This window comes from Podarcis liolepis (assembly GCF_965112155.1).
Source record: "Podarcis liolepis genome assembly, chromosome: 5".
Taxonomy (NCBI): Eukaryota; Metazoa; Chordata; class Lepidosauria; order Squamata; family Lacertidae; genus Podarcis; species Podarcis liolepis.
Window position 1 is genome coordinate 52524015 of NC_139556.1, and position 16077 is coordinate 52540091.

The window sequence follows — 16077 nt, forward strand, 5'->3', positions numbered from 1 at the left end:
GGGGGGAAAGAGCTATATCCATAATGGCTGTAACTCGGTGTTACAGCACATACCTTGCACAGAAAAGCACCCACCCAGGTTCAATCCCTGACATCTTCAGGTTGTGCTGAGCAAGATGTCTTGACTGAAACCCCGGAGGCTGCCAGTCAATGTAAACCATACTGAACCAAATCGAACTAGATAGACCAATGGTCAGACTCTGTATAAGGCACCTTCGTACATTCACAACTGCCTTCCTTAGTTGTGATTCTATGATGGCATATCAAGTATGGAGAAAGCCCTATCAACAACACTCTGCAACCTAATTCCTGAAGTACAAGCCTGTGTTAGGAGGGTCACTCAAACAAAGGGCTAGTTTACATGCTATCACAAGTGGTAAGTTTTTTGCTGTCACCATGGTTACTCCCAGGCAGTCTACCATAATTTTGTGGGCAGATGATGTATGCACATTCTAAGGAGCAATATGGAAGCAGCCAAAGAGGCAATTGCTACCACATTGCTAAGCATAATTTAACTATGTGATTAGATGGTTGCAATCCTTCCACATACAGCCAAATGTATCATCACATAACAATTTCCCCCTCCAACTGAAGTTTTATGGGCTACATTTCAGAAACTGACAGTATCATTTGGGGAGGAGCCGAAGCATTATTGAGCAAACTATCAAAAATGAATAAAATATAAAGAGCTTACCTCTTAGACAGATCATTTCCAAGCATATAAACTTTTATCATACTTTTGAAAAAGTGTCAAACCACTTGAAGGAGCACTTAAAAATTATGACTTATGAAAAACTGCTTTTACAGGTAATAGGAGCTCTGTAAAAGTCCTTCAGAAAATGGAGTTGCCTCCACTTTCAACAAAGAAAAAGGTATAAAATTTGTGACAAATGGGAGTAGCTAGGACAGAATCATGGCCTTGACATTCAATCAGAGGCATCTGAGATTGGTAAATATTTCTGACAACAGATCACATGTTTATGTGATAATAATTGTCCCCATGTTCACCTGCTATGAATGATATAGTGCCTATCAGAGTGATATGGGTGTGATAATAAATAAATAAAAATTCAGAGGTAAAATAAAAACAGACAAGACAGTTTCTATATAGTGTTGTTTTCCAACCAAGATTGCCCTTAATGTTTTTTTTTAAAACTGTTCCATTGTGAGACAAATCCTGGATTGTTTTGCTGTTTGAATACACCATTCTGTTATTGTTCACTCTATGTGCCTCCTCTAAGGCTCCCTCTGTACACAGTGAGCCACATGGGAATTGCTTCCTATGAGATTATCCCAGGCATAGACAACATGCTGCCTCCAAATATTATTGGACTGCTTTTCCTGTGGCCAATTGTCCAACCACACCTGGAGGGCACTATATTGGCTACTCCGTCTATCACATGTGTCTGAGGTATGTGTATTGGTGGGCAGGGCCAGCCACAATTGTAGAATGCTGGTCTCATAAGATTAACTGAGGTTTGCAGACTACCCGAATGCAAGGGCCAGAGCTCAGTGGTAAAGTATCTGCCTTGCATGCAGAAGGTCCCAAGTTCAATCCCTGGCATCTCAAAGTAGAAACCCTGGAGAGCTGCTGCCAGTCAGTGTAGACAAAATTCAGGATGGACCAATAGTTTGTCTCCATATAAGGTAGCTTCCTATGTTTCTATCTTGTAGCAAAAGCAGCAGAGTCATGTGGTACCATATAGAATTATTAAGTCGTAAGCTTTTGCTGGCTAGAATCCACTTCATTAGTGGATCTCTAAGCCTAAGCCATATTAAATGTATTATTCTTGGTTAGATTTGTTGCAGCAGACCAACACATCTACCCTTCTGGAAATTAGTACATGGTCTAGTACGGGCTTCCTTAACCTCAGCCCTCTAGATGTTTTTTTGGCCTACAACTCCCATGATTCCTACCTAGCAGGACCAGTGGTCAGGGATGATGGGAATTGTAGTCTCAAAAACATCTGAAGGGCCGAGGTTGAGGAAGCCTGGTCTAGTATCTGCAGAGTTACATAAGAACCTATCTAATCTATCATCCTCTTCTCGCAATGGCTACCAGATGCCTGTAGGAAGCTACAGTTGCCTGTAGGAAGCTCATTTGCAGGACCTGCGTTTCCTAGTAACTGGTATTCAGAGGCATACTGCCTTTGACAATGGAAGTTAACATAGCCATCATGGCTAGTTGTCATGTGATAACTCTGTGGGCAAGTGGCTTCCACAGTGCTTAGTATGTGTGTGAAAGGGGATTAAAATTCCACTCTACAGACTGCACATTCCCAGCAACAATTGTGTTACAGTTTGCTGGCAACACCAAAACAAGCAGCCAGCACCACCAAACTCCAAATTACCCAGGAGTAAGTCCCATGAATTGGACTGGATTATGAGCTGTGTATACAATATATATAATATTTCAGTCCAGTAGGACAGCATCTCATGCAGTTTTACATATTTAATATTCACAGCTTTGACTGCCATTTGTGCAACATTTAAGGTGATATTATATTAAGATAATCAAAAAACAATTTCCTGTGTGAATAACAAGAAGAGATGCCTCTCCTCTTCAGGGGCTACTTGAGGACCTTACATGTGTGTCCACAGTACTACAAAAGCTTGTACAAGTTCTTGCATTATCAAACAGGTTTGATAGCAATTACCGTGTTTCTGGTTGCTCAAGAAGTTGCACAAGCGCAAGAACATCTTCAAACTTAGTTTCACTTTCCTCATGCTACTATGTGTGTCTGTTGGAAGGTTTTAAACAGAATTTCCATGAGCCCAAGACAGGTTATGCATGCAGAAGGGGACCTTTAGATTCCTCCCAATTCAGATAGCTTCACTGTTCCAGATAATTTTGCTTCTCTATATAGTATAGTGTATGGGTGTCAAATAAATTGTATTCACTGTGTCACATCGGAAACCTTGGAAACTGCTACAGGATGAGTGGAGTGTACTCAACTCCTTTATCTCAGGAAAGTTTAAGACTGCAATAATTCCATGGAATTTTAAGGTGAATATATAAACAAAAGTATTAATAGGGTAAATACCTAGTAATTTCGCCTTTCTAAATCTTTAAGCCACTTAAATGTAATTATCAAGTAATCTACAGAAGCATGTAATGTGTGGATGCATGTTACTGTACTGTGTAAGAAAATCCTATGTATTTACTATATGATTGTATTCAAATTTCAGCACGTACCAGAAAAACAAAAGTTTCTTCAAAGAAAAAAGAGAGTATCAGCCTACACTAAGAATATATTCTATTACTTTGCTTTTAAGGAAATATCTCTGAAGAATGTCAAGCACAATAAAGACATATTCCCCTAACATGAAAGCTCACAGAATGCTTACAGTACAATCCTATATATGTCAACTAAAAATTAAGTCCACAGAGTTCAATGGTCTCAGGTAAGTATGTACAGGAATAGACCCTTACAAGACCAAATGATGGCTTTGTGGCCTCTTAGGAATGTTCATGTAACATGCAGTTATGCCCTTACAAGCAGAGCTGGCAACCCTTGGTGGATTGCACACACAGAGGAAACTGCAAGTCAGCATGCTCCTACTGCTCTAGGTTGACATTTAACAGAAAATACCAATAAACATATACACACACACTAAAATCAGAAATACTATGCTTTGGGTTTGGAATATTTAAGAGCCCAAATTAATCCCAACACACAAAATTCAAGAGAAAGTTCTCATTTGAATGAAAGAAGGGGCATTTCCTCCTCTTGCAACCTTTCCCCTCTGGATTGCACACAGTCCATCTGGAGTTTTAAGACAGTTTTAAGGAACCTATTTATTAAGTGTTAAGCCAATTTTCTCCATGCAGTCATTGCCTGTCCCTCCAAGTTTGAGAAATCTGATATTTCAGACAACACAAGTATCAAAAACTTGGTAATGGCAGTAGGGTGAGGGAGGCAGATCAGAAATAGAATATAGATTAAGAAGCAACACCAGGGAAATTTTCCCCATGGTGCATATTTCTCATGCAGCTGAATGTATATGGTATCTGAGGAACAATTTCCTTAACAATATTTTTACTGCTTCTCTCTACCATTGTTTTTGCTCTTGCTGCTGTTGTACCTGTCATCAAAAACATATCTCCAACTTCACAACTTTTTGTCTCCTAGATTTTTTTTACTGTGTCACTCGCCAACTACCTGCATAAAAACATACCCCAAGCTCCTGAAAATGCATTACTTTCACCAGCTTATTTCCATAGATTTACGCTAAGGAGGATGCTTGATTAGCAAACATCTTTCACCAAAAGAATAATCATCGCTATGACATCGCCGCTCTGCTTTCACCGAGTGCCTCAGATTATACATCTGCCTTCCTAGGAAGTATCATTTGTCCCTGTAGCATGACTCGGAGGCTCTTGACAAGTGACTGTTCAACGAAAACAAAAATCTTTTGTGAAATATTTATATGCACATTCCCTTTTATCCACCTATCCCTAGTACACATTCCAGAATAAGAAAAACCTGCTGTTTAAAAGGATTATGGTGGCTGCAAATTCACTTACGAACATATATTCACCTATAACTTAGCTTCCATGTACACACACAGTTTTCCATGGTTACTCAGTTGTGGCTTACTTCATCTACAGATTGTAAGCCATAGTGAAGCTCAGGACATTGTGGTGACACTGCCCATCTACTGCATACACACACTCCCTGCTTTACATATATGCTTTAATAGAGAGAGTGGCACATATTAAAAGTGATAAGACTGTACTGGTGTGGGGAGGATGGCTGGAGAGGGGCATGTATAAGGAAGACATCCATTTTGGGCATGTGTCTATATCATTCTGAGACAACATGTAACAGCTCAATCCTAACCATGCCTACTAAGAAATAAATCCTGTGGAATTCAATAGATATGTGGAGCTAGGACTGCAGTCTAATGACAAACTTAAAACAGAAGAAAGTCTCACATTTATACGTAAACATGCCTAGGGGTTGGCGCCTTTGTTAAAATAAATAAATTTAATCATTAGATTTTACAGCCAGAGCAACACTAACACATCAGTGTCACTCCAGAAACCAGATGAGATCATTTGGAACCCCAGAATCATGGGGGAACTTTGGGTAGGGATAATTTCATTAGTATTGCTTTAGAAGCATGTGAATGACATCCAGTTATACAGCGTGAGTCTTTTAAAAGAGGCCCCGTGGAACATGTGCACTCTGTATCCATGGGGCCTCTTTTAAAGGACTCACCCTGTATATTCCCTCCTCCCAAGGACTTTAAATAATTTCATGAAGTTCCCAATAGATGAGCCAGAATCCCCCCCATTTTGTAGGCTGTGTAACTGGGGCAGCCTTTGGTACTTTTGAGAGATAAGGATATGCAAATTTTAGGGAGTGTATTACTGGACCACTGAAGTTTGATCATCTAGATGAATGGTTTCCCAAACTTGGGTCGCCAAATGTTTTTGGACTACAGTTCCCATCATCCCTAACCACTGGTCCTGCTAGTTACGGATGGCGGGACTTGTAGTCCAACAACAGCTAGAGACCCAAGTTTGGGAAACTCTGGACTATAAGCTGCTATGTTCCTCCCCAGAATGTTCCATTCTGAAGGGATGGGGGGCAGAAGTGAACAGGAGCTGCCATTTTGTTCTCAGAATACCCTTTGGAATGAAGCATTTGGAGAAAGCATAGTGGCATTTAGCAAATTGGAGCTTAGCTCCAATAGGTCTCACCCTTCCAGATTCCTCCTAAAAATAAAAAAGGGAATCGGTTTTGCAACCTCTTTCACTCTCACCCACCAAATTCAGGCTGAAGTTTGGAACTGCCAGAAGTTTGGCCCAATAGTATAGCAAAGATACTTCGCTGTAACTGAATTGTTTAAAAAATTCCACCAGCTACTGGGAGACATGAGGCATTCCAATATACATTCAGCATGGATGCAAAATAATTATACTTCATGCAAACACAATCTATTTTTAATGATAATATTATGTTATACAAAAAAAATGGCTTGAGACATATGCTACTAGCAGTTGTGAAAGCATTATTTGCCTAATTCATTTTTATTTGGAACATAAACCTCCCAATAAATCTACACTATATAGCCCTATACATAAGCAAGAAAATATATGCATTAAGAAAAAAATGCATATGGTAGTTTTCCTTAACAGTGAATTACATCTGCAGATTCCAGTACTTTCCTCTGAAAAGGGATAAAAAGTACATAAAGCTTTATAAAATATTAATTTTCTTATAGTAATGGAAATTTCTTGAGGCCTGGCTATTCCCAGAAAAAACTAGCAATTTTCTGTTATTTCCCCCAGGAAATAGGCCATAATTTGCTGCATTTCTTGAATACAATTATTTAATATGTTGGAAGATAGAATTTGTTAATGATGTGAGTACTTTGCATTCCGGCACCGAATAATTATAGAAATTGTGTCACATGACTGCTATTGTGAAGTCTGAATTTCTTAAATGCTCTTTTTCTTCAAAGATAAATATTGTTTGAGTCCTTTTCACAAGTTCTAAGTCTTAGCTAAGCATTTCAGCTGATACAATAAGATACTGAGGTGGCATTGTAAAGAATCCCACATACTTTTCTCAGAGACATGCAGGAAAATAACATTTGCAGTATTTTTCTTCATGGAGGCTACTTTAAGAATAAATGACCTTTCTGTTCAAAACTAATAGCAAACAAAATTGGTCCCAATTGTGTGCCGAACAAAAGAAACGAGAAGTAGTACAGTAGCTTCAATCAGATGCATTTTTCTCCATTTCAGCCTCACTGGTCTGTGAGCAGCAGGGAAGCATTAAAACATAATCAGGGTTTATAACAAAGGCACACAACTGTGGAGAAAATCACAAACCCACTCTTTAATTTGTAACAGGTCAGGTCAAGAATAAAGTGTGGCATTCATATTTTGGATCACCAAAGCTAATGTGCTTTAAACTGGGATCCAGAAACATGATCGGATGCTTTCTTTCTTTCTTTTTTAACAGTACAGAGATTCTGGCAGTATTCCTAACAGGAAAATGTCTCTCTCACTCCCCTTCCCCCCTCAACATCTGACAGATCAGCTCTACAGTTAAAGCACAACAGGTGTATGCATTTGAAGTACCATCCAGATAGATTAGGATGCACTGTTAGCAAAGTCTATTGTAAAAGAAAATCTTCTAAGACTTTTTTTATTGGGGGTCTGATTACTTGATGATTCATTCGGCAACCCATGATTTTCTGGTTCTCAGGAATGGTTAGAAAAACCAAGTGAAATCGATGAGACCCCTTTTCATTCCTGATCTTTAGAATGGGAAGTTTGATTGCAACTTGAAAATGGTACCTTCTTCAGGTATGGTAGGTAAAAGCAAAGTAAATGACTTTCTCATCATAGCTCCCCAGCTATAGAATGCCTTTCCAGTGGAGATCTGCCCAGCAAAATGTTTTTGTTCACCTAGGCATTTTAACTTGTGCACATTTTAATTACCGTATTTTTCGCTCTATAAGATGCACTTCCCCCCTCCTAAAAAGTAAGGGGAAATGTGGGTGGGTCTTATGGAGCAAATGCAGGCTCCATGGCTTCAGCGAAAGCAACGCAAAGCCTCCGGAGCGCAGCGAGAGTGCTCCCACTGCACTCCGGAGGTTTCAGGCGGCTATCCCTGAAGCTAGGAGAGCAAGAGGGGTCAGTGCGCACCGACCCCTCTTGCTCTCCTGGCTTCACTGCGCTGGAGAGGCACTGTGCAGCTTTCCCTCTCTGTGCAGCATCCCTTCAGCGAAGCGGGAGGAGAAATGGAAGGGGCTCCGTTTCTCCTCCTGCTTTGCTGGAGAGGCGCTGCGCAGAGAGGGAGAGAATATATTTTTTTTCTTGTTCTCCTCCTCTAAAACTAGGTGTGTCTTATGGTCGGGTGTGTCTTCTAGAGCGAAAAATACGGTACTAATGTTTTATCTGTAGTTTGTATTTATGTTGTGATGTAATGAACTGTGCAGTGATCTGAAATTCTAAATAGAATAAGGGATGGTATAAAAAGCTTATAAATGAATAAATAATACCCCACCCCTATAAGAGAAAGTAAATTGAATAAAATGGGACTGTAATAATTGTATCATCCGTGAAAGTACTATGGCATCTCTAGAAGATTTGGGTTTCCAAATCTTCCTTTTATTGTCTATAATTGGTTGAAAGCAGATGTTAAAATAGGGGTGCCAGATGATACCTAATATAGTGCTATATTATCCAGCAATGCCTATCCCTTGGCCAAGATAGTTCTATATTTACTCAGAAGTCCAAATGATCAAAGAACCCCTACAGTTTTAATTATATTATTTCTTATTGTTCCTTGGTTAGTACAGCAGTACATCACTGATGAACTGTGGTTTAATTTTGCTTAACTAGTCATTTCCTGATCTTTAATTAGATTTCTATCATGATTTATTAATCTTTTTATTACAAAGTAGCACTGTTTCACACTAAAAGAATGAAAGGAAGTCATTAATTAAATTAATTCTTGGGGGAGCAGGAATCGATCTATTATGGGGCAATTAATGGACAGTTCATTAGTTGTGCTGGATAGAAAACCAGGGTCAGAAGATACAAGTAAGAAACTTCTAATTAAAGGCACTGTGGCCCAGAAAAGACTTAACAACACTTTGCCATTTTAACAAACACATTGTGTGATAAAAGAGAATTGGACAGCAGAGGAAAACTGGTATGCAATAGGTCAGAAATTGGTAAATTTCCTCTAAAAATAAATAGATGGACAACAGATGGAATTACCAAACTAAACTCAATACAAAAGCAACCCTGATCTCTTTCTAGTTTATGTTGTATATGATCCACTTCAAAATGGAACTCCTGCCTGGCTCTAACCATCAGTATGAGGAGGAGCGGCTGTAGGGTGGTTCTCCCACACCCTGCTTGAAAGACCACTCGGATCCAACAGCATTGGTTAAAGGGAACTGCACGCTGGCTCCATCCATCAACCGGAGGAGTAAGAGCTGTTTAATTGTCATGTGTGTTGCTTTCTATTATTGCAATGTGTTAGAACAGTGACTTCAAAATGTGAAACAACAAATGGCTGATTTGTTATGCATGCAAACTTTCTCTGATATAATTATGGAGTTTTGGAATATCCATATTTTGAAAATCATCCACTACACAGTCTTGCAGTTGCCCCAAGTACATGTAGAAGCTGATGAGCCGGGATGTCCAAGTCAATGACTGATCTTATGGAAGCCCTGCCCCCACCATTTTTCTCCCTCAAAAAGTACAACTGAGATTGGGATGTTGCAGGCCATACATTGCTTCCTTTATGACGGAGATGATCCACTGGAGGAGATTTAAATATATGAAGCAGAGCTAATATTCAGTAAATTTCTAGTAGAATATCCAGTAGGAATTTCTAATATAACACCAGTATGATCAAAATTCCACCCTGCACAGAAACTAAAGTGCTAAAAGTATTGAACCATCTAAATATCCAGATCCGTTAATCCAAATACAAAAATGCAGGGCCTAACAATGTGCATGCTTATGCTTGACAAGGTTTGCAGATTGTTCACTTGAACTGACAGAGCAGGGGGGATTTATGATTTAATGCAAGCTTTTATATAAAATTTGAAAATGGGAAAACTTAATGAGAATTTTCATTATTAGGAAACCATCCACCATCATGAAAAATTAATTATTTATGGTAAGAAGATGCATGATACTGTGTCTTTTATTGCAGTTTCTTCACATATCACTAGGCCTTTCTCTCTTTTTCTTTTTTCTTGATCAGTGGAAAAATCAGAGATAACCAAATACTTCACTGAAGCATAACGTCAAGGAGATAGTATTTGAATAAAACTCTAGATTTTTAATAAATGCAGGGGGTGGGAAATTACAGAATTTCTTAGCTCAGTATTGATGGACCTAAGTTATCTGATTATATAGCTGTATCCTAGTTTTAAAGAACAGCATTTATCCCACAGGTACAGATTATCTGAATAATTTACAAACTCCCTTTAGCGAATGCATTCTACCATTTAATCCTCAAAAGCAGAATACCTGTTGTATATCCCAGGGTGTTATGCACTGCTTACTCTCTTTACTAACTTATAATGGTAAAAGTTCTTTCCTCTGTATGACATTTTTTGAACAATTGATTTATTTTGCAATTTGATAGTGCTCTTGCATAGAACCAACTTATTAAAGAGGATCAGAGACACTGATGGACCATGTCCAACTCAATGCAATAGGCTAGAATCTGTTGGCCTCATCCTGCTCATCAGCAGCTATCATGATCAACAGGACTAAATACAAAGACCTGTGTAGAATGTTATACTAGGAAGTGATATAACAAAAGTCCTTTGCCTTACATATAATTGCTACAAAAAGAAGTGTTTACATCTCTGTTCTCATCAAAAAGTTTCTCTGGTGATGGCTCTGCCCTAATTGTTTTAAATTGTTTAAATTGCTTTTTAACGTGTGTTTTATAGTTTGGGTTTTTGTTTTAATTATTGGAGGTAAGATATGCCTGGGAAGAGAAGAGCAGGGGGGACCCCAATCACGGTGGTTCTGGATAAAGCTTGGTATGGCGTAGGGGTGAGGCAGGCTGGGAAAGGGGCACACAGCACAGTTAGTGCACCAGCCCCTCCTCCAACTTTGGGAATTGTGGTTATTCTGTCAGCCAGCCCTTGGGTCTGTTGTTGAATGCCAGATTGGCTTTGAATGCCACCTCCCACAACCATGGTCTGACCGTGAATGAGGAGATCCCTCTGGTCTGTATTTCACTGAAGTGGGGATGAAGTGAGCAGGGCAGAATTGGTCTCACCCAGGTATGTCCACTGGGTACTCAGTCAGTACAGCATTAGAGCAGACTTGAGGCTGTAGAGATTCCATCTTTTTGGGCTCTCTGTCGAATTGAATGGGGGTCAAGAATGTTTGCTTCTGGCACTCGGTAATCAGGACAGATTATGGATTCTGCTGGTGTACTGCCCACCTCACTGCCTAGCAGTCTTCCTGGTTTGATAAAGGGCAGTGATTCTCTTGGATTCTGAGTAGCATTCACAACCACTGGCAATTGTATCCTATGAGGGCTGATTATTGGAAGCCATCCACCATAAGAGTTCAGCTCATTTTTAAAATATGGAAAAGGATTCAATCACTGAGTTTGAGTAGGTTTTAAAAGACTGTGGTCGATTTGTTTTTGAGTGGTTTTTAAAATGTTTTATGACTGCTGATTTCCCACCCTCACCACTCTAAATGATTACCTTTTAATTTTCTTCTTCCATTTATAAGCTGCTGCTAAAACATAGGCTGATGTAGTATTGGGCATCAGTAATAAATGAATAAAAGTTTGAAAATAGGTTTTGGTAACCTTTATTGTGGGCAAAAACTTGAGGATATTTGTCTAAATGTAGGATAAAGGATATGGTAAAAACAACCAACCTCTAAGAAGGAAGAAATTCCTGACAGGGTTTTGCCAAAGGCATATTTCAAATGGCTTCCATATATATATATATATATATATATATATATATATATATATATGAAAAAGAGCTCAATAACTAAACTTTATGCCGCTTTTTCAAGGTGGCTTTAGCAATAGCACTTCAGTCACTGCCCCTCCATTAACATATCTAGGTGTCTCAAAGTATATGCACCAGCTGTGCTTTGAATTATACATGCCACAAACAGCTAGCACTCTTTGCATCCTCATCTCAAGGTTGCTTCCACAGAACAGCCCTTTTCGTGTTGCTCTTTTGCAATCAGCTGGAAGTGGAATTAAATTCAGGGCTGAAATGAAGCACTCCCTCCAAAATATGGTAAAGGTAAAGGGACCCCTGACCATTAGGTCCAGTTGTAGCCGACTCTGGGGTTGCGGTGCTCATCTCACTTTATTGGCCGAGGGAGCCAGCGTACAGCTTCTGGGTCATGTGGCCAGCATGACTAAGCTGCTTCTGGCAAACCAGAGCAGTGCATGAAAACGCCATTTACCTTCCTGCCGGAGCGGTACCTATTTATCTACTTGCACTTTGACATGCTTTTGAACTGCTAGGTTGGCAGGAGCAGGGACCGAGCAATGGGAGCTCACCCCGTCGCGGGGATTCGAACTGTCGACCTTCTGATCGGTAAGTCCTAGGCTCTGTGGTTTAACCCACAGCGCCACCCACATCCCATCCAAAATATGTTACCCTGCCTGCAAACTCCCTCTTTGCACTTCCTGCTGCTTCCAGCTCCTGCTTTCCCTGTAGGAAACTAAGTAACCTGAAGCATAGTAAGCAAAATACCCTGCAACAGAGCACTTAGAAAAAGAACCTAGCAGCATGAAGGCTAACTTCTGCCAGCGAGAGGAGGTGGCAATGTGAACCTCATATAGACAATGGTTAGTGCAGAAGTAAGGGGTGTTCAAAGAGCCGAGCAAACTTTGTTTCCTTTGTTGGTCTTGTACCTTGGACTTGGAAGATCAGAATGTTTGTCAACACACAGAATATTACTATGTGAACTGGCATTTCAGAACAAGATGTATCATCAGCTGAAGTGCCCATTAATGCCTTGTAGAGAGGATGGTGTAAGAGAACACATCGGCAAAAATTGAGCTTTGCAAATAGGAATGTATAAAAACCGGCGGGAGAGCATTTTCACCTCACGCCATACTAGTCTAGCTTTCCAACTTAACACAGAAAAATGTTGAAGAGCAATTGGAGTGAGACGATGTAAAGCCAGAATTTATTTAAAAATTTGATTGTATTCATGTGAGGTCACTATCCTAACAAAAACGGTAAATTGTGAGGCAGTCAGTTGTATATTGCATCCATGATATGCTTGAGCTCTGGCAAGCCTGGTGTGCTTTGTTTTTCCATTACCTTTAAAGTATGTCCGCATTAGTTTCCATTCAGGTCGGTTTCTTTGGCTTTCACTTCAATTTGTCTCTCATTGTCTCCGATTAACCCTCCTTTGTTTCTGTGCTGAGCTTTAGGCACTTCCAGTACTGTATGTGTGTACCTCAAGCTCAGCAGAGAACTCAAAGGACAAGATGCACCATGTAGAAGAACAACATGTCTCCTGAAAGGCGGGAGACATGAATCTCCTGACAATCAGTTTCATAGGATGGAGCCTGAGTTCAAAAAAAATTTATGAGAGAGAAAACTTCCCCCCTCTGGTTTCTCCACATCAGGCATTTTATATATATATCAGTTATCTCCCCCCCCCCAACAGCTCTGTAATATCCTTTGCAAGGTGTGGCATTTCTTGCAGCACTTGCCCCATCACCATGAGAAACACCGAATACATCAATTACAACATTCCTCTCCAAGGGCAACTCAGATGAAAATCACGCAGCCGCTACCGAGTCATCCCCAGGCATTCAATAACTGTGATCTTTCTTCTCACATGACACATTTACTTGCCTGAGTGCACACCTGGGAACAGCTGGGAACACTCACACAAATATAAAACTATTGTCTCAGCCAGCCTCCTTTTGTCTTCTTCTGGATATTGCAGTTCTAACAAACTGCATTAGGATTCTCTTCAAAGTCCCAGACACAATCTGTTATTCACACTTCTTTTTCATCATTTTCTCATATGACGACTAATCTGCACTTTCTTCATTGTAGGCAAAAAGATGAGGATATTTGATGGGAATCATTTGTCTAGAGAAAGGATAATGGATTTGCCTGCAGTTCTTTTAACAAAAACCAATCAGAGTATCTTGGACTTTGTGATATTGATCCAAAAATTCATCAACAATAAACAATAAAAAAGAATTATTTTCTTTCCCCCTCAACTCACACCTTTGTACCTAGGCTAGGCAGGCACCTGTATATGTAACAAACAACATGGTGCACAAAGCTGTGTTACAGATTGTAGTGGTTCTAGGGGTTGCTCGTGCGTAAGCCGGTGCAAACACCTGGCTGGGTTGCCTGAGTGAACCTTTTCTGTCTGGACAGCCACTCTCCCGTGGCTGTCTCAATCGCTGGCAGAATCCGTCAGTGGGCGTTTCTTAAACTTATTCCAGCAAAGAAGCTCTTTGACGCCTAGTCTCCTCCTACTCTCTCTGCGCGAAAGCCTTCTGCGCAAGGAGGGCATAGGCAGCGGAGGACCTCTACTCTCCCCGCTGGTCCCCGGCAAGGAGTCATGGGACTGCCTCGCCGCTTCCCCCATCTGCCCCCCTTCTCCACTGGTGCTACGCTGATTCTCTTCCCCAGAAGATGGGCTGCCTCTCCCAATCCCGGGACGCTCTCTGGAATCCCTCTGGATTTTGCTCTCTCCCTCCGGCACTGATGGCAGTTCCCTGACACAGATGATTTTATCCTCTTTTTTATTCCCACACGGCTTTAATATAATATTCCTAAATTATAAATGACTTGAGGTTTGCTTCACAGCCATTCCTATATGGATACTTTATTTCCATGTCCTCAATATCTGAATGAAGCACAAAGAAATTTAAGTGTAATGAGTAAAATTACACAAAATATGTGGCAGAATGGTAATGAGAGCCAAAATAAATGTTCTCAGGTGGACATTATTACTGCAAGAAAGAGGTTTGTGGGGTGGGATGGGGACATGAAAATGTTTTCTGAGATCTCAAAAACATTCATTTTCCATCCCTGAATGTCTGCTACTCTGTTGTTAACTTGCTGCTCCGGGCAGCTCCATTAATGCCTTCCCCACCACCACCAGGGGGGCTTCTCCCATGCAGACTTATTACAGCCAGTTGTGTGAGATCTGGCATTGTGAATGTGATGATTTCACAATGTCAAATAGCAATTCAGAAGTGGCACTGTGACAATGTCACTGAAGGCAAATGTTGCCAGGTTAGAGGGAGGACAATATTTTCACATCACCTTACCATCACTCTGCAAGTAAGGATGGCGGGGAGAAATAATGAGACCATGCTTGCCCTGGATGCATATCAAGTGTGCAAGAAAGGGGAATATGACTACTGTTGTAGTGGCAGCCACTGTCACCAGGGTGGTTACCCACCTGCCCAGACAAAGCTGTAGGAAGACAACTATTGTGACTACTCTGCTACATCCTCCTAGGTGGCTGCCAACACACACACACACACACACATACACACACACACACACACCGCAGAGAATGGAGACACTCCCCCAGCATCCTGCACTTGAATTACCATGGGTAAGATGGGAAATACTTCTCTGTTCACAGCCCTCCCCAAACATTGAAAGCAAGCCCTCTTTTTTTTCATTGACTGCCAAGAGACCTACAAAGTTAATCTGTCTCAGCTCAGCTCTGCTTAAAACACTGAAGAAGATCAATTATAGCACATTACACAAGAAGATGGCTCTTCCTCTAACTGTAAGGCGAGCATGCTGGAACAGAGACTGCGCTTTGGTCCTGAGTGAGAGCTAAGTCATTTAGCATCCCATAAAAGTGCTCAAGAGGTTTTAGAAGCAAATATATGCACTTCATGGCTTCAGTCTTGAAACTGCTCTGCTAGTACAAGTCTTGTTTACTTCAGTTAGAGAGCTGTAAGAATCCATTTGTCTTGAGTGAATTACTACAGTCAAGGCATAAATAACATTGTAGATTCTCTGTAATTATGACAGTGTGTGTCTGTGTGCATGTGGGACTTTAACCATAGCATTCCCCAGCTTAGTTTCCCACAAATACATCGTATCTCCATGAATCATTTTCAGTATTTCAGACAAATTTATTATAAATGACAGATTTAGGGTGCTGACAAGATTGATAGCTTATTTCTCACCATTTTGATTTAGGAGGCAAAAATCGTCATGTTTCACTTTAAATTCATCCAAGTTTGGATAATCAGGGTCTTTATCACTTTGTGAATGAACTGAGAGCATTATGGAGGAAAAATATGATTTGTTACTGAAATGCTTCAGAATTGTCTATGGCTTTCAACTGCATTTCTTATAATCAAGGTCTATTTAGGGTGAAGTCTTCTGTCTCCTCCATGTCTTATCTTCTCACCACTTCAAACTCTCTGGGCTTATCATCTGCTTTTGTAAAAAAAACAACACAATGTCTTCATTCTCCTATAACCTAAATATCAGCCAATCTAGCCAGTGTTGCAGAAACTGTGGCTGTTATTAGCTTGTTTTTCAGACAGTGATTTTCTCAATTACATCCTTA

The 16077-nt window shown here is 40.3% G+C and overlaps 1 protein-coding gene and 2 long non-coding RNA genes across 10 annotated transcripts in view; 2 read left to right on the forward strand and 1 right to left on the reverse strand.

The window, feature by feature from the left end:
- LOC310707695 overlaps positions 1-9070 on the forward strand; it is a 124507-nt gene extending 115437 nt beyond the window's left edge. For 3 of the 6 annotated variants that reach the window (XR_014526653.1, XR_014526654.1, XR_014526658.1), the window contains 3 exons: positions 3189-3412; positions 7226-7331; positions 8848-9070. This is a non-coding gene — a long non-coding RNA (uncharacterized lncRNA). The remainder of the gene's footprint in view (positions 1-3188; positions 3413-7225; positions 7332-8847) is intronic. The other 3 variants (XR_014526655.1, XR_014526656.1, XR_014526657.1) reach the window with 3 other exon arrangements.
- The window catches only part of ATRNL1 (attractin like 1), a 494510-nt gene that overhangs the window by 30331 nt on the left and 448102 nt on the right, over positions 1-16077 (reverse strand). The window lies entirely within an intron of this gene.
- Positions 15052-16077, forward strand: part of LOC310707722 — a 48703-nt gene continuing 47677 nt past the window's right edge. The window contains exon 1 of the long non-coding RNA XR_014526693.1: positions 15052-15099. This is a non-coding gene — a long non-coding RNA (uncharacterized lncRNA). The remainder of the gene's footprint in view (positions 15100-16077) is intronic.